We start from the raw sequence: 22,437 nt of genomic DNA on the forward strand, positions 1-22,437 counted from the left end.
CCATCCTTCCACTTGCAAGTGGTAAGTGACGCGCATGCCCGACATGCACTGAGATCACACACACAGCGGCTCAGTCCCGAATCACTGCTCGTGCGCTCCACTCGCGCGCTCTGTGAGCTGCGCAGGGCCGGAGTGCGCAACCTCCAGAGGGCACTCGCTGTTCAGGGCGGAGTGATTTGGAGCGCAGGATGCCTGCGGAGCCGAGCGTATCCGTGTATTGGCGTTGCTGTGTGCATGCGAATCGTGTATTGGCGTTGCTGTGTGCACGCTAATCATTTTAAAAACGTTAATCTGATGATCCGCTGATACGGTCTAATGTAAACACCACCTGACATTCCATCCAGGGTGAATTCTCTTGTCATGTGCACAATGTTACTGGGATAGGCTCCGGAATTAGCGCAACCCCAGGCTTGTAGTACTCGAGTCTGACTCGTGCCCTGATTTTAAGGACTCGTGATTTGACTTGGACTTGAGCACTGATGACTTGGACTTGGACTTGTGCATTAACTGCATTCGGACTCGTAAATCGGAGACGAGGACTTGGATTTTTTCTTTATTTTCTGTAACATGCCATAATAATTTGGCATAAGATATTTATATCTTCATTAATTTTCATACTAATTTCGTGCAAGAGAATGCACATTCACCTGTTCATACATCATGTTCAGGAACAAACTAACGTTAATGGCACTAAAACGCCTGGAGAGTATGTCCCTAGGATTGTCCGCTTTGCTTATACAGACTTCTCATGCAGTGGGGGAGGGAATGCACTGCTATGTGTTCCATATGTAAAAGAACTATTGAGGAGACGACGGGGACGACCTCGAACTTCAGTCGTCTTTTGGCAAGACTACACCCAGAGAAGGAAGTGGCACGCTATGTTCATTGCTCTGTTGATAGCGCGGCTTGCTTGCTGACTGATGAACTAGCTAGTGTTAACCCTCTCTCATGTTATTTGCCCTGTTGATAGTGGGCGGGGCTTGCTGAGCGATGAACAAGCTTTTTATCTGTAGCCTGTTAACTAAAATGGGGCAGCCAAGCAGTAACGTTAGTCCAACACAGTAGCAGAGACGCTTTCACATAAAGGCAGCAACAGCCACCGTCAAATGGTGCGGTTGGAGTCTTGTTCTCGGACTCGACTCGAAATGACTTGGATTTGACTCGGACTTGAACACTGGGGACTCGAGACTGGACTCAGACTCAAGGTTTAGTGACTCGACTACAACACTGTGCAACCCTGACCAGCATGAAGAATCAATCATCAAAGCATCAGTGTTCCACCAACATATTGTACATATTGTATAGTGGGTATTGGGTTTATTCCTTTCATCTTCTAACATGCCAAATACAGGTTAATTGTAGATTGGTATCCTGTCCAGGGTGTACTCTGCCTTTTGTCCGAAATCAGCTGGGATTGGCTCCAGCTTCCCCCACAACCCTGACGGATAAGCGGTAGAGAAAATGGATGGATGGATGGATGGATGATAACAAATGTGTCTAACCCCATATTTGGGTATATTAAGAACTGTTAGAGTTCCTGTAGACTTAAGTATTTTGGGGGATGCCAGTACATGTGGCACATATGTTTATGTGAAAAAAATAAGGATGAGTTTACTTAGGTAGACAAAGGCAAGCAGTTTGTTCAGCTGTTTGAATGGAAAATTAACATGATGTTTATTCTAATTCTATAATTTTGCACCTTTTCTCTTGAAGTGTGCCAGTAATTCTGGAGTTGATGGTATATAGATTATCCATATGAATGATGGATGGTAGATGGAAAGCTCCAGCTTTAACTGAGATCGGCAGGGATCTGTTGGATTGAATGAAATAGCTGTAGGAGGATTATAGGTTGTGGATGAAGTGAATTGTCTCGGCTTTGCCAAATCTTTTGTCTGTAAAGTGAGTCGTTGTCTCCTGCTCAGCTACCAGAGTCAGGGAGAGAAACCAAGAGGTCAGTGGGAGATTGGACAGTGAACATATGAGGTAAAGTCATATCAAGAGAAATGGGGGAGCAATCTTTCAGAGATGTGAACAGGTTTTCTCTTTTATTGGTCACATGGATCTGCCCCGTATATTTCTCTTTTTCCTCATTGCTCTCTCTCTCTCTCTCTCTCTCTCTCTCTCTCTCTGGTGCTGTGGGTATTGTATGAGGCATCACTCAGGCGTTGACAGTGAATCCTAATTGCAGTTCTGTAATTACATATCAGTGCTGGAGGGCTGAGCAGGCTGATTGACAGGCCTGCTGAGGCCAGGCCAAGCTGATGGGCTTGTCTCCTCATGCGTGATGCCACGTACCATGATTCAGCCTCCATGACAATGAAATCATAATTTGCTGTGGCTAAAGCTAATTCCAGGGCTTATGTATTAAATTACAGCTCAAAGGCACCCCAGGCACGTTGTGTGAAATTGTTGGTTCTACAGTGGCAGATATCTTTTGACCTGTCATGGCTAAGATGTAATGCCAGCTTATCGCAGCCTGATCTGAGCAGATCCTGATACAAAATGGTGGGCACACTGCCATCCACACAGGAGAATGTGATGTGGTTGCCATGGAAATGTACAACTCCACTTTTCATACGGTAACAGTACAGCTACAGTGACTACATTCTCCACTCTCTCTCTCTCTCTCTCTCTCTCTCTCTCTCTCCTAAAGCAACCGCTTCATTTAGGAAATATCTAATGTGCTTAAATGTTTAATCAGTGACGAGGGGTGGCATGTGTGCTGTGTGTTCTCAGACAGACACTGATTACAGATGTGTATAGTTTCCATTTAAGTGCGAGAGCTCTTAGTAATCACTACTAATAAACTTCTCCTGTCTCGTCCTGTCCTTTCTTAGCGCACGTCCATGTAGAGATTCTCATCAGACAGAATACTTAAATCAGAGAATCAATAGAAATGGAGATCTGGAGGTTTTTATTTTTCCCTAATAAAGTGTGCAGAAATAGCAAGCATTAAATCCCTATGTGCTTTATTATTTCTTATAACACACTCGTAATCAATCCTAAACCAGATTACATTTGCATACTGACCTCTATGAGCAAACACATTTGTCACAATTATGGCTTTCAACCTTGTTATAAAAAAAAAAAAAAAAAAATCTAAATTGCATTTGCACCATGATGCGCTGTTCTCTTGCAATATTGTGCAACATTGAACAAAATTACTGTGTGCACTTCATCATCTCCCCTGCAGTGCTGCTTGGAGGTCAGGCATCAACAATCTGGAACAGCTCTCTGGAGTAACACGTACATATACAATCATTCTTGAATAGCTTTCTATTTCTCTGCTTGTTCGTGTTCATTTTATTTGAAACTAATAAACCCCTGTGATAGTTAGGCTTGCTTAGATAGCGTTTGATATAGTGATTAATGGACAAAAAGGTCTGCTGGGTTTTATAATGTAGAATAATCAGATTATGGGCATAACAGTGCATAACACAATGCAGTGAGAGAATGGTCAGTATTTACAGTATAATATATGCTCAATACTGAAGCCAGAGTGTTTGTAAGATACAAAACTGAGGTAATAATTAAAACATACAGAAAGTCATTTCATTGCATCGTGGTAATATTTAACATTAGGGTTCATATAAATAGCATTACTGGATTTAATCCATATTCGCAAACCATAAATATCAGTGTTAGAGAAACTGTAAGTGATATCAAAATAAATCAGAATAAGTCCATGAGCTGGGGCAACACGGTGGTGTAGTGGTTAGCGCTGTTGCCTCACAGCAAGAAGGTCCTGGGTTCGAGCCCAGCGGCCGGCGAGGGCCTTTCTGTGTGGAGTTTGCATGTTCTCCCCGTGTCTGCGTAGGTTTGCTCCGGTTTCCCCCACAGTCCAAAGACATGCAGGTTAGGCTAATTGGTGGCTCTAAATTGACCGTAGGTGTGAATGGTTGTTTGTCTCTGTCAGTGCGTTTACATGCACATAGAGAAAATCGAATTTCTGCCATAGCTCAACTGAAATCGAAGTTCTAAATGCCATGGATACACCTTAGCTCGGCTGAAATCGAAACGAACTGGATTTCTCGTAATCAGGCTACGCAATCTAGATTATGCGATTGTAGCCGAGCTACTTAGTGCATGTAAACCCTGTCAAGCTACTTACTTCCCTTCCAGAAGTGACGAGTGACGAGACCACAAGCGGGAAACACAACAGCCTCGGTCGGCATGACAACAGTAGTAGTAGCGAGCAGCAGAAGAGGTCAGGAGGAACAAGGAGACAAAAATCAAAAACAATTGAACTTTTTGTGTTTATTAAGACACAAGTTAAATTGTAAGCAAAAAATGGACTTTAGAAAAATATACAATTGTGCAAAATAAGTTGTCTTACAAAACAGTGGTCTGCGCAGGACACTTTGTAGCCAACAGGTGGCAATGACATGTGGTGTGAATGTAAAGTGGAAATCACTCCTCTTCTTCATGACGACAACCGGAAGTGTACCAACACGATGTGGCGTGTAGCACCACCTGTGGCTCGGGTGCACAATGTACCTCACACAATAGCTCGATTTCCTTGTGTGCATGTAGGATTGGATTTCTCTGGCACCCCTGCTGGGACCCTTAGCTCGATTACCGACAGTAGCTCGATTTGGATGTGCATGTAAACGTACTGTGTGTCAGCCCTGCGATAACCTGCCGACTTGTTCAGGGTGTACCCCGCCTTTCGCCCATAGTCAGCTAGGATAGGCTCCAGCTTGCCTGCGACCCTGTACAGGATAAGTGGCTACAGATGGATGGATGGAAGTCCATGAGCTGGCAGAAATTAAACCCTAGCATGTTGCAAAGTATATATAATACAATGGGGTGTGCTGTTAAGAAAATAATTACAGTACAGTTAACAAATAGCAGACATGGTTACTGTTATGGGATCTGGTTATTTAGCACAAAAGTCTTTTAGCACAAATCCAAAGTCTTTTAGCACAACTCTATGTTCTTTAGCAGAGCTCTGGATTATAGTCACAATAATCGAAAAAAAAATCATCTTGATATAGGCAGGGGTTTATTATAATTGCTTAGGGACCGGAAGCCGGAATTTCTGCTGCTGTGCATGTTAAGGATCAGTTATTGATCCCTGAAACATGGATTGAAAATCCGATTCTTTGGTGTCTTTGGATATTTGTAGTTAATCCATAACAAACCTTGAATTGTCTGCACCTTCATAGATAACTTCAGTCACTTCTGATCATATCACAAATTCAACTGACTGTCAATAATTAATTCAGCGTTTGCCAAATTAATTAACCGGCGGATTATGTCTCTTGCCCTGCTTGACAACATGTGTTTTGCCGACTAAGAGCGGAATCTATTCCTAAAAACTTACTCAAATTGTAAAAAGTCCATTTGATATCACATATTACCGTTTTCATATGTATTTGACTAATAAAGCTTCTTGCATTTAGAAGTCACAGCAATTATCTAAAATTTAAATAGCTTAATAAAATAATCGAAATAGCTGTACGTAGTTTTCCTTTCTTTTAACTTTTTTTCTTTTGTAAAAAAAAAATTTTAAATAAGGAACAAATAAAAAGCTTTCTTTAAACTCTTATCTTGTAAATTTCGCTTGACTTTTCATTCTTTATCAAATTAGCAAATTGTAAATACAACCCCAATTCCAAAAAAGTTGGGACAAAGTACAAATTGTAAATAAAAACGGAATGCAATGATGTGGAAGTTTCAAAATTCCATATTTTATTCAGAATAGAACATAGATGACAAATGTTTAAACTGAGAAAATGGATCATTTAAAGAGAAAAATTAGGTGATTTTAAATTTCATGACAACAACACATCTCAAAAAAGTTGGGACAAGGCCATGTTTACCACTGTGAGACATCCCCTTTTCTCTTTACAACAGTCTGTAAACGTCTGGGGACTGAGGAGACAAGTTGCTCAAGTTTAGGGATAGGAATGTTAACCCATTCTTGTCTAATGTAGGATTCTAGTTGCTCAACTGTCTTAGGTCTTTTTTGTCGTATCTTCCGTTTTATGATGCGCCAAATGTTTTCTGTGGGTGAAAGATCTGGACTGCAGGCCGGCCAGTTCAGTACCCGGACCCTTCTTCTACGCAGCCATGATGCTGTAATTGATGCAGTATGTGGTTTGGCATTGTCATGTTGGAAAATGCAAGGTCTTCCCTGAAAGAGACGTCGTCTGGATGGGAGCATATGTTGCTCTAGAACCTGGATATACCTTTCAGCATTGATGGTGTCTTTCCAGATGTGTAAGCTGCCCATGCCACACGCACTAATGCAACCCCATACCATCAGAGATGCAGGCTTCTGAACTGAGCGCTGATAACAACTTGGGTCGTCCTTCTCCTCTTTAGTCCGAATGACACGGCGTCCCTGATTTCCATAAAGAACTTCAAATTTTGATTCATCTGACCACAGAACAGTTTTCCACTTTGCCACAGTCCATTTTAAATGAGCCTTGGCCCAGAGAAGACGTCTGCGCTTCTGGATCATGTTTAGATACGGCTTCTTCTTTGAACTATAGAGTTTTAGCTGGCAACGGCGGATGGCACGGTGAATTGTGTTCACAGATAATGTTCTCTGGAAATATTCCTGAGCCCATTTTGTGATTTCCAATACAGAAGCATGCCTGTATGTGATGCAGTGCCGTCTAAGGGCCTGAAGATCACGGGCACCCAGTATGGTTTTCCGGCCTTGACCCTTACGCACGGAGATTCTTCCAGATTCTCTGAATCTTTTGATGATATTATGCACTGTAGATGATGATGTTCAAACTCTTTGCAATTTTACACTGTCAAACTCCTTTCTGATATTGCTCCACTATTTGTCGGCGCAGAATTAGGGGGATTGGTGATCCTCTTCCCATCTTTACTTCTGAGAGCCGCTGCCACTCCAAGATGCTCTTTCTATACCCAGTCATGTTAATGACCTATTGCCAGTTGACCTAATGAGTTGCAATTTGGTCCTCCAGCTGTTCCTTTTTTGTACCTTTAACTTTCCCAGCCTCTTATTGCCCCTGTCCCAACTTTTTTGAGATGTGTTGCTGTCATGAATCTCGGCAACTTTCATTAAAAAATCCCTCAGACATCTTTAAACATGGTCAGTGAGTATTAATAATAAAGATTAAGTGTTCTTGGATCTTATGCTAAAGAACTCAGAGTTGTGCTAAGAGACTTTAGATTTGTGCTAAAAGACTTTTGTGCTAAATAACCCACTGTTGCCACCCAATTATTATGATTATAATTAGGGCTCTCAATCAATTAAAATATTTAATCATGATTAATCACATTTTTGTCCATAGTTACTGTACATCACAATTAATCACACATTTTTTTTTTTTATCTGCTCTCAGTCAGTCAGGTTCAATGCCTGAACTGATAATCACATCATCAGTTTTTCATTGGCTAATCAGACACAAGGTACACCACCACTCTTGGCAGAGCAGTTGGGGGTTAGGTGTCTTGCTCAAGGGCACTTAAGCCAGTCCTGCTGGTCCAGGGAATCGAACCAGCAACCTTTTAGTCCCAAAGCTGTTTCTCTAACCATTAGGCCATGGCTTCCCTTATCTGTTCTAAATGTACCTTAAAGAGATATTTTTGAACTTTCAGGGGAGCGGGAGTGAGCAAACATGCTTGCTTTATGCCAATGTATGCAGCCAGGTCAGGAAGGATAAGTCTGAGCACAGCAAAAATGATTTTTGTGGGTATTTTATTTCCCCGCTGCATTTAAAAAATAAAGCAGCATTAACTTAATAATTCTGAGGGTTTAGCACAATTCAGTGTGAACCAAACACTCTCGTATTTTCCTCTAGTTCTGGACTTAACGTCCAGCCTCAAACTATGCAATAAAATAAACTAAACAAACTCAGCGATGTGGACTCTGGACATCAGTAGTGGCTATCTTTTAAATAAAGAAAATAAAAATACAAAACCCAAATAAATACATTTGTTAAGCCGCACAGCTCATAAAGATGTTTTCCAGTAAAACGCAAAAACTCACTGGTAAATATCCAGTACGTTCAGGAGCAAAAACTGCATTTATAAACACTTTTACATCACTCACACATTTCTCAGAATAAAACAAACTTTCACTCTCGTGTGTAGCCTGGGTGCTTATACACACACACACACACACACCTGGACCTTAACACGTTGTCTTTTCTACTCTCTGGACCATCAAAAGCATATACACACATTTTATGTAAACAGTCAGAATACAACAATATAAGTTGATTCTGTAAATAAGTGCACTTTATCACGACTTACGCCGACCAGCTACTTGCTACATTACTCGCTTGCACTATGTCACTTCCTGATTTCCCAAACTACAGGAAAGGGGGCACAGAACATGCATGCATTAATCGCGTCAAAAAAAAAAAAAGTGGCGTTAAAAGGAATTTGTGACAACATGTTATTATCACAGGCGGCACGGTGGTGTAGTGGTTAGCGCTGTCGCCTCACAGCAAGAAGGTCCTGGGTTCGAGCCCCGGGGCCGGCGAGGGCCTTTCTGTGTGGAGTTTGCATGTTCTCCCCGTGTCCGCGTGGGTTTCCTCCGGGTGCTCCGGTTTCCCCCACAGTCCAAAGACATGCAGGTTAGGTTAACTGGTGACTCTAAATTGACCGTAGGTGTGAATGTGAGTGTGAATGGTTGTCTGTGTCTATGTGTCAGCCCTGTGATGACCTGGCGACTTGTCCAGGGTGTACCCCGCCTTTCGCCCGTAGTCAGCTGGGATAGGCTCCAGCTTGCCTGCGACCCTGTAGAAGGATAAAGCGGCTTGAGAAAATGAGATGAGATGTTATTATCACGTTAACTTCGACAGCCCTAATTATTATCTAGTAACAGCGCATCATGAAGTTTTATTTCTTTTATGCTACAGAAATGTGCAACAAATACTATTTTTATGAATTAAATAACAAAACATTTTACTTTTTATATGCCTATAGTTACAGTTAATCATGTGGACAAGTTACTTCCTGTTATCACTTATGTTATAACAGCTATAAAAAGTCATTTTTTTCTCTTCATTCTCCTTCTTGAAGTTAATCAGAAAGAAAGCTGTGATACTTCTGGAGAAACTGGAAAGCAAAAGACTCATGTTAGCACAAAACCTATTGATCTTTATAACACGCTTGTCGTCTTCTACAAATGTTAAATAAACGTCTTCATGCAGAACGCTTCATCATATCAACAGCTATACATTGTTCTTTGTTAAATAACAAGTCAAGTCAAGTTTATTTCTATAGCACTTTTAACAATAGACATTGTCGCAAAGCAGCTTTACAGAAAATTAAAGGCTTTAACCCTTTGGTGACTGACCCCTTGAAAATCGTTCCTCCAGGAACGATGACGTTTCAGTTGTCAAGACAACGGAAAAACTAAAATACAAGAGCATTTTGTTTTGTGCACAAGAGCATTGTGACGTATCTTTCTGTTTTGTATTTTAGTTTTTCCGTTGTCTTGACAACTGAAACGTCATCGTTCCTGGAGGAACGATTTTCAAGGGGTCAGTCACCAAAGGGTTAATTTTATCCTTAATTTATCCCCAATGAGCAAGTCTGTGGCAATAGTGGCAAGGGAAAAAAAAAACTCCCTCAGACGTCATGAGGAAGAAACCTCGAGAGGAACCAGACTCAAAAGAGAACCCATTCTCATTTGGGTGATAACAGATAGCGTAATTATAAATAACTCACTTTTATAACCGTGTCCTGTAGAGTCAAAGTATAACTGTGAAACCAGAAAATCCATTAAAGTTTTAACATGAAGTCGGTTTTGTTGAAGTTATAAACTTCATTGATGGAAACTTGAGTGTAAAACTGTTCATGACAACTGCAGTCCTAAAGTTAGCAAGTCAACTGTAGTCCTCAGCCATAAAAGCATTACTGTAAGTGTCCAGAGCGTCTTCCAAGTGTGACTTTCAACTGTCCGTATGGGGCCGTCCTCTACAGGAGCGATGTGATGAGACTCCAACCAGACATAGGGCATCAGGATGGATCAGGCAGGTCCGAGGAGCAGAAGAGGTCAGCATCTCGATCTCAGGATTGACGTAACTCAGAGGGACAGACAGAGTGAAGGGGGGGAGAAAAAAAAATAACAACACATTTTTAATTAACAGTGTTAATTTTAATGATAAGTATTTGTTGATGAATTTTATTTCATGACTAAATTGTAACGACAATGAATTGTAAATGAAAAAATATTTGACAATTGTCAGGGATTGGTAGGAGGCGGCTATATGTGCAGAAGTAGTTTTATTAAGAAAAGTGACAAACACACAGGCAGACAATCCAAATCGGCAAGCAAGAATCATAAACGAGAAAACTAGCAATGGGTTGGGCATGGCACAGACAAAACGGAAACAAGGAACGGGAACAAGAATCAGAAAACCAGGAAAACAACCACAGGAACAAGGCTCGGTAAAGTGTCCACAGAGTAACTCAATACTTCGCACTGAGCGTGTATTAAAACAGTCTTTCTACAGGGACGCTGACACGCCTTAATCATGTGCAGGTGAGCTTTGTTAACAGCGTGCGTGCGAGAGTCCGTTCGGCACGCACACAGTCCGGAGAGTGCTCAAGAGTCCTTCTGGTGCACGCTCCAACGCGCACAGGGCTGACAACAATGAAAATCACGGTGTTCATTATGCCCTGATGAGTAAAGATGAGATGAAATAGCTGACTCTGTTCAAGCAGAAAACCTAGTTAGGAATTCATTTTTATATGATATATGAAAAGAGCATGTGTAGCAGTGGCGGCATGGTGGTGTAGTGGTTAGCGCTGTCGCCTCACAGCAAAAAGGTCCGGGTTCGAGCCCCGTGGCCGGCGAGGGCCTTTCTGTGCGGAGTTTGCATGTTCTCCCCGTGTCCGCGTGGGTTTCCTCCGGGTGCTCCGGTTTCCCCCACAGTCCAAAGACATGCAGGTTAGGTTAACTGGTGACTCTAAATTGAGCGTAGGTGTGAATGTGAGTGTGAATGGTTGTCTGTGTCTATGTGTCAGCCCTGTGATGACCTGGCGACTTGTCCAGGGTGTACCCCGCCTTTCACCCGTAGTCAGCTGGGATAGGCTCCAGCTTGCCTGCGACCCTGTAGAACAGGATAAAGCGGCTAGAGATAATGAGATGAGATGTATAGCAGCTCTTGTGTTTCCCTTGGCCGCTTATGAAGCAGGTTATCTGTAACAAGCGTGATGTGAAAAACTTCTCAGAGAACAACAATCTTCAAGCATCAAAACATTTACTAATCCAATCTTGACAGTTAAAAATTACAGTTGGTTTCGTAGAATTTTGGTCAGAAAACTGTTACTCCTAACCTGACCGTTTTCCATCCCTTTTCCACTGCATGGTATCGGCTCACCTCAACTTGACTCTACTAGACTCACCTTTGGTATCAGTAGCTCATTTTCCACCACCCCCTCAGTGTAGCTGGTCATCATAGCAACACCGCATGAAACTGTTGTGATGTCCTCTTCAACGCGACACACACAGGAACATCTTGATTATTATTAATATTGTACTACTACTCTCCATGCACTGAGCTGACAAATTAAAACCTTGTTGGCCCAACATACAGTAGTGTTACACAGTGAAGAAGCCAAGAAGCCTTTATCTGTCACACGTGAGGTCACATGTGAGGTGGTGAAGACACAAGGCTACCAGTCCGAAGATGCGGGTTTGCTTCCCTGTGTTATTCAGGGAAAGTTTTGCTGCATCATTTAAAATTAGCCACGTCAGGTCATGCAAATTTTATTTGTATCACACTTTTATCAATAGACATTGTTGGAAAGCAGCTTTACAGAAAAATATTAATTTCAAACATACAAATTTATCCCCACTGAGCAAACCTGAGGCAATTGTGGCAAGGAAAAACTCCCTCAAACGACATGAGGAAGAAACCTTGAGAGGAACCAGACTGAAAAGAGAAGCCATCCTCATCTGGGTGATAACAAATAGTGCGATTATAAATAACTTGCTTCTATAAGCATGTCCTGTATGATCGAAAAGTGCAATTGCGTAACCAGGAAATTCATTATAGTTTTAAAGGGCTGATGACACGTTTTTGACATCTTTGGCGATGTTTTATAACATAAAAAGTAATTCCCGATGATCCATATATTAATTCACGAAGGCGCCTATTTTACAAGTTACGATAAAAAACGCGGCTATTTGGGCAAATTTGACGGGGCTGCAGCACCCAGGAGACGAAAGAGGAGGAGGGGCTATATGACGTCAGCGAAAGAACCTTCCTCCTAACTTACCAGTTTGTTGTTGATGTGAGAAGTGTTCAGTTTATCATTATTAGTATTTTTATTAGACATTATTTTATATATATATATATATATATATATATATATATATATATATATATATATATATAGTTATTATGCCTTCGCGTTCTGTTGCCGGCTTTTGCTCCAAAACCCACAAGGATGGGGTAAGTTTATTCAAGTTTCCCAGAGATCCAGAGCTGCATGCGAAGTGGGTGAAGCAAGTCAGGCGCACTCGTGACAAGTGGGAGCCCTCACCAACATCCGTCCTGTGCCTTGAACACTTCGATTTGGATTGTTTTGACAGCCTTCCCAGCTTAAAAGAATCTCTTGGGTGTGCAGTTCAGCACAAACGTGTGTTACTACCATCATCTGTTGCCAGGTACTGCTGAAGTTTTCCAGCCCAAAATATGTTCAAAACCCACCAAAATGCACTTGAAACCGCCCAACTGGGTGGGAAACCTCCCAATCTGGCAACACTGCCAGTATTCCGGAGGGGGTCTACTAGTAGCTATGCCGGATCCAAAGACAGTCCTCCTGTCAGAACATGTGTTGTGAAACGACATAAGATAAAGGTACGTAGAGCTATAGATTCTACATGATAATCATAAATGTAATCATAAAGTCGGCGTGATATCAGTCATGTATTTGCTTGTGAATGCTTGTGGCTTTCATGTAACTGCCGCCTAGCAACGAGAGGCAAAGGGTAAAGAGGGTAGGCTATCATAGATTCTATTCGGAAGAGATCAACACAATTCTAGACTCCCAGAAGAGGAAGAGCTAGCACTAGAGAGTTCACTGGCGTTTTCATGCGCCATTTCCATTGAGTAGAACCAGAGTAGAACAGCCAGTGAACCGCAGTGTGTTCTTCCGCTGACGTCACAGCATGGCGGCGAGCCACGGACCCAGTTTTCTTGCGCTGTGCAATTAAAAGTTGGATATTTGCGTAACAACAGCTTCTTTTCACTTAATTATAACAGAAATCTAACATGTTTGCCATGTTGTATAGTTTATTTAAGAAATTGCATAGAGTCATGTTCGTGTCATCAGCCCTTTAAAATGAAGTCTGTTTTGCTGAAGTTATAAACTGTTCATTGATGGAGACTTGAGTGCAAAACTGTTCATGACAACTGCAGTCCTAAACTTATCATGGTAATTGTAGTCCTAAACCATCGTCGCAAAACTGTTTGTATTCATTATCCAGAGGTATCTTCGAAGTGTATCTTTAAGCTGTCCATATGGGGCCGTCTTGCGCAGGAGTGAAGTGATGAGAATCCAGCCAGAAGTAGGGCATCAGGATGGATCAGGCGGGTCTGGAGAGCAGGAGAGGTCAGCATCATTGGTATCTTAGGAGTGGCATATGTAATTAGCCAGCCTGTACTTATATTTTGCCTAACCCTCTGCTGGTAAAACCGTTATGGATAATGTAATGGGTAATGTTATGGGTTGACTGAGGTTTTGTAATAAATTAAACATTATAGCATGGCATTACTCAAACTGAAGCAGGATTCCGTCCATATTACTAAAAGTTAGGGTCTCCAATGGTTTCATATGAAGACAGAAGCCTTCGGTCTGTGGCTTGCTTTAATATGCTTACTGAGTAGACGGATCAAAGGTAGAGTGCATGTCCACTCATCGGTTTTACCAACAGAGAGTTAGGCAAAATATCAGTACAGGGTGGCTAATTATAAATGCCTGCAGCATACCTGCAGTAAAACTTTCCTCAAATAATACATGCTGAATGGGGACTCAAACCCCGTCAATGATGATGCTATGATAGTCATGTTTCTCTCTGACCAATCTGTAGTCCACAGTGTTTTTACGTCACCTTTTGGTATCACCTCAGCTCACTTGGAACCTCAATGGAGGTGGTACCAAAAACAGTACTGACTACCAGGTACTATCCACAACTTTGGCCCAATGGAAAACCAATAAAGGTGAGTAAAGTCGAGTCGAGTTGAGCTGGTGGCATGCAGTGGAAACGGGCCTTTATTTCTGTTAATATAATACCCACATCCATGAACGCTAAATGGAATGTACCATTACAATATGAAACAGGGGGATCTATTATACAAGCAAAACCACTGATGCAGGGGGGCAGCTCTTAGCTGCAACAGCAATATAAGTATCAGTATATTAATATTTAGCTAATTACTAAATTAAAAGAGAAGTAAACCTATACTGAACACCCCCAGTCTCTTATTATGGCTCCTATAGTATGGGAAGTCAGTAACACATCTCATCTCATTATCTCTAGCCACTTTATCCTGTTCTACAGGGTCGCAGGTAAGCTGGAGCCTATCCCAGCTGACTACGGGCGAAAGGCGGGGTACACCCTGGACAAGTCCCTAGGTCATCACAGGGCTGACACATAGACACAGACAACCATTCACACCTACGGTCAATTTAGAGTCACCAGTTAACCTAACCTGCATGTCTTTGGGGGAAATCAGAGCAACCGGAGGAAACCCACGCGGACAACATTCAAACTCCACACAGAAAGGCCCTCGTCGGCCACGGGGCTCGAACCCGGACCTTCTTGCTGTGAGGCGACAGCGCTAACCACTACACCACTGTGCCACCCTAGGAGAAATATCCTTCAGGAAAATCCATAAGAGTATCATGCAATGTTGTAGTCGAGTCACTAAACCTCAAGTCCGAGTCCAGTTTTGAATCCCTAGTGTTCAAGTCCAAGTCATTAAAGAAAATTTCTAGTTGAGTCCAAGTCGAGTCCGAGAACAAGACTCCAACCGCACCAATTGGCGGTGGCTGTTGCTGCTTTTATGTGAAAGCGTCTCTGCTACTGTGTTGGACTAACATTACTGCTTGACTGCCCCATTTTAGTTAACAGGCTACAGATAAAAAGCTTGTTCATCGATCAGCAAGCCCCGCCCACTATCAACAGGGCAAATAACATGAGAGAGGGTTAACACTAGCTAGTTCATCGGTCAGCAAGCAAGCCGCGCTATCAACAGAGCAATGAACGTAGCGTGTCACTTACTTCTCTGGGCGGAGTCTTGCCAAATGACGATTGAAGTTCGAAGTCGTCCCTGTCGTCTCCTCCATAGTTCTTCTACATATGGAACACATAGCAGTGCATTTTTTCCCACTGCACAAGAAGTCTGTATAAGCAAAGCAGACAATCCTAGGGGCGTTCTCTCCCGGCATTTTAGCACCATTAATGTTAGTTTGTTCCTTAACATGACATATGAACAGGTGAATGTGCATTCTCTTGCACAAAATTAGAATAAAAATTAATGTAGATATAAATATGCCAAATTATTATGGTATGTTACAAAAAATGCAGAAAAAATCCGAGTCCTCATCTACAGTTTACGAGTCTGAATGCAGTTAATGCACGAGGCCAAGTCCGAGTCATCAGTGCTCAAGTCTAAGTCAAGTCACAAGTCCTTAAAATTAGGGTACGAGTCAGACTCGGGTCCAAGTCCTGGACTCGAGTACTACAAGCCTGGTATCACGAAACTGTCTGAGAAAATTCTGACTAAAGCATTTATTAAAATTAGATTAAAGTTAAAACTGAGTTCCACTGACTAAATTTTGACTACAACAAAACACAAAGACTAAAATGTGACTAAAAGCAACTACAATTTTCAGTACGTAACTAAAACTAAATTGCAAATTCTACTGCCTGTGGATGTGCTTTTGTTATAGAAGAGCAATTCCAGCGTTATGGACGTGACACTTGAACTCAAAATGGCAACAAATGACCCAGTGCATGTTTTATTGTCTCCCAGTATTTAAACAGGCGTTGCATATTTTAAGGCTGTACCATACTGGAGAAGTGATAGAACAAGAACAATTCCCATAGTACATCTAGGGCATGCCAGAAAATGCCAATAAAAGATGCGTTATGGATGTGACAGAAAAAGTATCACTTTTCTTGGGTGACTGTACGTTTTTATCAAACTCTGTGAAATTGTAAACCTAATGTCGAAATGGAGATATCCATTTGATAGAGGGGTCCAAGGTGAATATTAAAAAATCTTTGTTTAAAATATTTTGTATTTCATGCAGAGTTTCGGAAGGAAAAGTCAGCGTTATGGATGTGACGAAATTCCGTTATGGATGTGACGCGTCTGAAATAGACATGGCATATGTTTAGAAAATCAGCAATTTAACCACCATGACCATTTGAAAAACTCTCTAAATATCAGCTAAAACTATCAAAGTTCTTAAATAATATTTAGGATGGCTATTGTTTTGCTGTTTTGTGGATTTTAGCATACATTTCTGTGGCTTGTGGCAATAATATAGAATTGTACATGATCAAAGTTGATTTTAGCTTGGGTTTTACATTATAAGAAAGAAAGACTGACAGATTAAGGCGAAGGGAACAATTATTGTGACAAATTGGTTCAACTTATTCACATCTGTAAAATACAGGCCTAGGCGATATCTCCCGGAGTGGTTTTGATGTATTACATGTTTTGATGTATATGTTGCTTTATTTTTGCATGGTGAGGTTGACATTTACATGGAATTGCCCAGAAACAACAATATATTTAAAAGTGCTTTAATATAAACATTTGAATTACAGACAGAATTTAACAATTCAGTATTGATTGAGTGTAAATAAATTTATTTAAAGAACCCCTCATTGCCAGTCATATCACTTTCTCGTTGCTGTCTGCAAACCTCTTTTTCATTTCAAATGAAGTGGATTAGCATTGCATAAAATTAATCATAAATAGCATTTTTTTCTCATTGCAGGGCCTTTATTGAAGAAGGTATTTGGCTTTATTTATGAGACATGAAAACCATTTGCTGGAGTTCAGCTCCAAACGCCACAAGTAAACAATTGTTCTCAAAGGAAAGAAGGCAGAAATGTTCCACAGCTCCAGTATTTGCATCTGCATTGTAGATGATGTGTTTAATATTTCTGTCAGAAGCTGAGTCTTTTTTGTGAGTTGACTTCAGGACGACTGAGCTCTGGGTGTGCAGCTCGGTTTGATCACGGGTCCTTTTTTATTTCTTTTCTTTCTTGTTATCACTGTCTAGATTCCTTTTATACCACCTTATCTATTTCTCTCACCATGCAATCCTCAGATGGAGCTATTTTTATGCCCGTGGCACATTATCTTTCAACAAATCTCTCTCTATATATGAATCTGCATTTTAGCTCAGCAGGACTTATCTGACTGTGTTTTTTTTTTTTAATAATAGGATAGTGTGCTGCTCGCTAAGCTTTAAATAATGAAGGAGGCATAATACATGCCATTAAACGCACTAGGATATGTTTTCTAAATGGTCCAAAGATCTGAGATGTGAGCGCACAGTGGCTGTCTGAGTGCACATACAGTAGAGTATTCTCCGATCAGTGTGATTGTAATGTAATGCTCTTAAAGGTTCTTCTGGAAGAGAAGGTTCCATGTAGAATCATTTAGAAAGCTGAGAATGCTTAGCTATGCAAAGAAACCTATAGGAACACTTTATTTCGAAGAGTGTGAATAGGATATGGGAAACAGTTAATATTGATTGCAATTTACAAAATCTTTTTTTTTTCTCAGTAAATAATTTAGAGTTGGCAAGAAACTGTGTGACTCAGTCGGATACACATTTAACAGCACTTTAGTGTCACGAGTCTGTTACCTACCTTCTCATGAAGACTTTAAACAGTTTCCTGTCATTGCATCATGACAGAGCTTGAAAGCAGGGGAAAAAAACTCAACCCTCCCAGTGTAAATCCGTTAAACATCCAGGCTAAATGGTCTGCACTCCTCAGGTCTTGAATACAATGGATACTGACTTTTTTTTTTTTCCTCCTGCTTTCCCATAATGCACTATTGTCCCTGGGCTTCATTTTTTCACTTAAATCTCCTGGTTAGTACAACCCCGATTCCAAAAAAGTTGGGACAAAGTACAAATTGTAAATAAAAACGGAATGCAATGATGTGGAAGTTTCAAAATTCCATATTTTATTCAGAATAGAACATAGATGACATATCAAATGTTTAAACTGAGAAAATGTATCATTTAAAGAGAAAAATTAGGTGATTTTAAATTTCATGATAACAACACATCTCAAAAAAGTTGGGACAAGGCCATGTTTACCACTGTGAGACATCCCCTTTTCTCTTTACAACAGTCTGTAAACGTCTGGGGACTGAGGAGACAAGTTGCTCAAGTTTAGGGATAGGAATGTTAACCCATTCTTGTCTAATGTAGGATTCTAGTTGCTCAACTGTCTTAGGTCTTTTTTGTCGTATCTTCCATTTTATGATGCGCCAAATGTTTTCTATGGGTGAAAGATCTGGACTGCAGGCTGGCCAGTTCAGTACCCGGACCCTTCTTCTACGCAGCCATGATGCTGTAATTGATGCAGTATGTGGTTTGGCATTGTCATGTTGGAAAATGCAAGGTCTTCCCTGAAAGAGACGTCGTCTGGATGGGAGCATATGTTGCTCTAGAACCTGGATATACCTTTCAGCATTGATGGCGTCTTTCCAGATGTGTAAGCTGCCCATGCCACACACACTAATGCAACCCCATACCATCAGAGATGCAGGCTTCTGAACTGAGCGCTGATAACAACTTGGGTCGTCCTTCTCCTCTTTAGTCCGAATGACACAGCGTCCCTGATTTCCATAAAGAACTTCAAATTTTGATTCGTCTGACCACAGAACAGTTTTCCACTTTGCCACAGTCCATTTTAAATGAGCTTTGGCCCAGAGAAGACGTCTGCGCTTCTGGATTATGTTTAGATACGGCTTCTTCTTTGAACTATAGAGTTTTAGCTGGCAACGGCGGATGGCACGGTGAATTGTGTTCACAGATAATGTTCTCTGGAAATATTCCTGAGCCCATTTTGTGATTTCCAATACAGAAGCATGCCTGTATGTGATGCAGTGCCGTCTAAGGGCCCGAAGATCACGGGCACCCAGTATGGTTTTCCGGCCTTGACCCTTACGCACAGAGATTCTTCCAGATTCTCTGAATCTTTTGATGATATTATGCACTGTAGATGATGATATGTTCAAACTCTTTGCAATTTTACACTGTCGAACTCCTTTCTGATATTGCTCCACTATTTGTCGGCGCAGAATTAGGGGGATTGGTGATCCTCTTCCCATCTTTACTTCTGAGAGCCGCTGCCACTCCAAGATGCTCTTTTTATACCCAGTCATGTTAATGACCTATTGCCAATTGACCTAATGAGTTGCAATTTGGTCCTCCAGCTGTTCCTTTTTTGTACCTTTAACTTTTCCAGCCTCTTATTGCCCCTGTCCCAACTTTTTTTGAGATGTGTTGCTGTCATGAAATTTCAAAATGTCTCACTTTCGACATTTGATATGTTGTCTATGTTTTATTGTGAATACAATATCAGTTTTTGAGATTTGTAAATTATTGCATTCCGTTTTTATTTACAATTTGTACTTTGTCCCAACGTTTTTGGAATCGGGGTTGTAGTAGCGTTTGAGTTGGCAGTATGGTTTTCTATGGGTCTCTCTCTCTCTGTCTCTCTCATATGTAATTATTCTATCCACATTCACTGGATATGAGCAATTGTGCACTGTGATTGGCTACTCTACTACTAAGCTATCAGCTTATATACCGTGAGTAGAGAAAAACAAAATGGCGGAGCGTGTTGCTGAACTAACTGAGGACGAAATAAAAACTCTGTTCGAAAACAAAACCCACAAAATACAAAAAAAGCAACAATCTATGGAAAGAAAGTATTTGATGTTAAGAACGTATCTCTTTTATTTTTCTATTATTATTATTATTATAGCATTTATCACAAATTGCTATGGTCATTTTGCCAGTTTGTTTACATTCTAAGCAGAAATGATTTTGTCAGACATTTTGTATTAAGTTTTTCTTTATCAAATTTGCAAAAAATAAAAATGCTTTGTTTCTGGGCGGCACGGTGGTGTAGTGGTTAGCGCTGTCGCCTCACAGCAAGAAGGTTCTGCATTCGAGCCCAGCAGCTGGCAGCTGGCGAGGGCCTTTCTGTGCGGAGTTTGCATGTTCTCCCCGTGTCCGCGTGGGTTTCCTCCGGGTGCTCCGGTTTCCCCCACAGTCCAAAGACATGCAGGTTAGGTTAACTGGTGACTCTAAATTGACCGTAGGTGTGAATGTGAGTGTGAATGGTTGTCTGTGTCTATGTGTCAGCCCTGTGATGACCTGGCGACTTGTCCAGGGTGTACCCCGCCTTTCGCCCGTAGTCAGCTGGGATAGGCTCCAGCTTGCCTGCGACCCTGTACAGGATAAGCGGTTACAGATAATGGATGGATGGATTATTATATTGGCAACTCATCAGTAAAATGTGGTTAAAACATTTTTTCTTACTATATATTTAAATAAACCACAAAGCCTAGGAAATTACAAATCACAACTAAAGAAAAAAATTAAGGTCACTGGAAAACTCGAAAGCCTGCAACCCTGTTAACTTCGTGAAAATATTCTTATTTTTAAAGTGTGTAATAAAGACAAAATAAATAGCATAACAGGTAAGGCCATGGTTTGGTGCAAAGCTGCGTCGTGAGGAAGATAAGCCAGAGGTGTAATGGCTGATATAGAACACCTGAACCTCACTTCCTGTTGTGTATTCTCTCTCTCTCTCTCCCTCTCTCTCTCTCCTTTCTACATAGTTGCTTCCTGACAAAATCTTTAATAACTCTTTCATCATATAGTTACTGTTCATCCTGGTACCTTGAGTAATAATTGCAATTTTGACTCATTAATTCTGCTAAAAATATCATAATTATATAAATGCCACTTTCATTGGCATTTTTTCATCTCCGGAACAACCCCCCCAACTCCACACTGTCACACCCGTCTCCATGGCGCTATGGCATAGGTTTTATTCTATTTTTATGAATTCATGAAATCACATTTATAATTTACGGCAGCAGTCCGTTACTGTCTGTGCACTCCGCAGTCACAGCAAACAGATTGAGTCCCACGAGGCAGACGGTGGTGCAAAAAAGCACATAAATACAAATACAAGGAACGAGCGTCTACTGTGTATATATGTGTGTGGGGGTGCGTGTGTGCGTACATGAGTGATAACATTCCCTGGATGCATTGCAAAATCTGAGGAAAAGGCCATATATTCTTTGTTTTATGGTGCTTAATATTGCTCGGGATAATGATAGTCCCAGATGGAGAGACCCTCCTTTAGATAAAGCAGTAGGGAGAAAGAGAGAGAGAGAGAGAGGTAGTGTGTACTGCAGTGAGCATCATCTCTTGGTCATATTGATCCTGTATACTATGTGTGTGTTGTGTAACACGTTGCAAACATTGCTCCCAGGCTAATGCCTTTGCTGTGGAAGCCTATGTGAAGGGTAGGTATTGGGTATATTAGATTGTGGGTTGCGTCCCTGTGGCATTCAACAGCATGGGAATGGAATACTCACATAAACAGTTCAGAAAAAAAAAAGAATATGAAAAACATTCTTAATAACCAACCCTTAGGAACCTCTGGTTCAACGGGGTTCCTGATTGGCCGACGTAAGTCAGGTGATCCGGACAGACCGCTCACACTCTTACCATCTTTTTCCATCTCTCTTGCTCTCTCGCCCCCCTCTCTGTGTGTGTATATCATTCTCTTTCTCGTCTTCTCTCTTCCACTGCTGCTCCACTTGCCTTTCTCTCGCTCTCTCTCTCTCTCTCTCTCTCTCTCTTACTCTGTAGAAGGCACTGATAGGCTCTGCTGATGCGCAGACAATTTATCTTCCTCATCTCCCTACCAGAGTAGGACTTCTCCTGGCATCACTATTGATCTCACAGAGCGGACTGAATTTACGCGTGTTGCTTTAGGAGCAGAGACATCAGGAAGCCAGGAAAAGGGAAAAAGCAAAAGCCAGGACACACTCTTACTTAGAAGAGAAAACAAATCAAAGGCATCAGCTGTGTAAAGGAAGCAGGCAGAGTAGCCAGGCTGCTATGGATGCGAGATGGCATTGTTCCTCATCCCAGGTAGTTTCTCTTTCTCACAGTCGCTCACCCATCTAGCCATCTTCGCATGCAGAGGCTTTTTTTTCCCCTTTCTTTTCATATTAATGCAGCGAGAAGAGGCATGCACTTTTGTCTGCAATGTGTTGGGAAAAATATGGAGAAGAGAAAGGGCAAGAGGAAAAGTTGTAGTGCTTCGAAAAGAAACAATCAATGATGATGTTTCTTTATTCCAAATGCATCAGCCAATGCATTTCTCAAGCTGGCAGTCGCTTTTTGTACACT

General features: G+C 41.3%; 1 protein-coding gene across 8 annotated transcripts in view; it reads left to right on the forward strand.

Moving 5' to 3' along the window:
- nrxn1a (neurexin 1a) overlaps positions 1 to 22,437 on the forward strand; it is a 435,939-nt gene that overhangs the window by 390,804 nt on the left and 22,698 nt on the right. The gene's annotated exons all lie outside the window — the stretch shown is intronic.

The sequence above is a fragment of the Neoarius graeffei genome, chromosome 14 (genome assembly GCF_027579695.1).
Source record: "Neoarius graeffei isolate fNeoGra1 chromosome 14, fNeoGra1.pri, whole genome shotgun sequence".
Classification (NCBI taxonomy): Eukaryota; Metazoa; Chordata; class Actinopteri; order Siluriformes; family Ariidae; genus Neoarius; species Neoarius graeffei.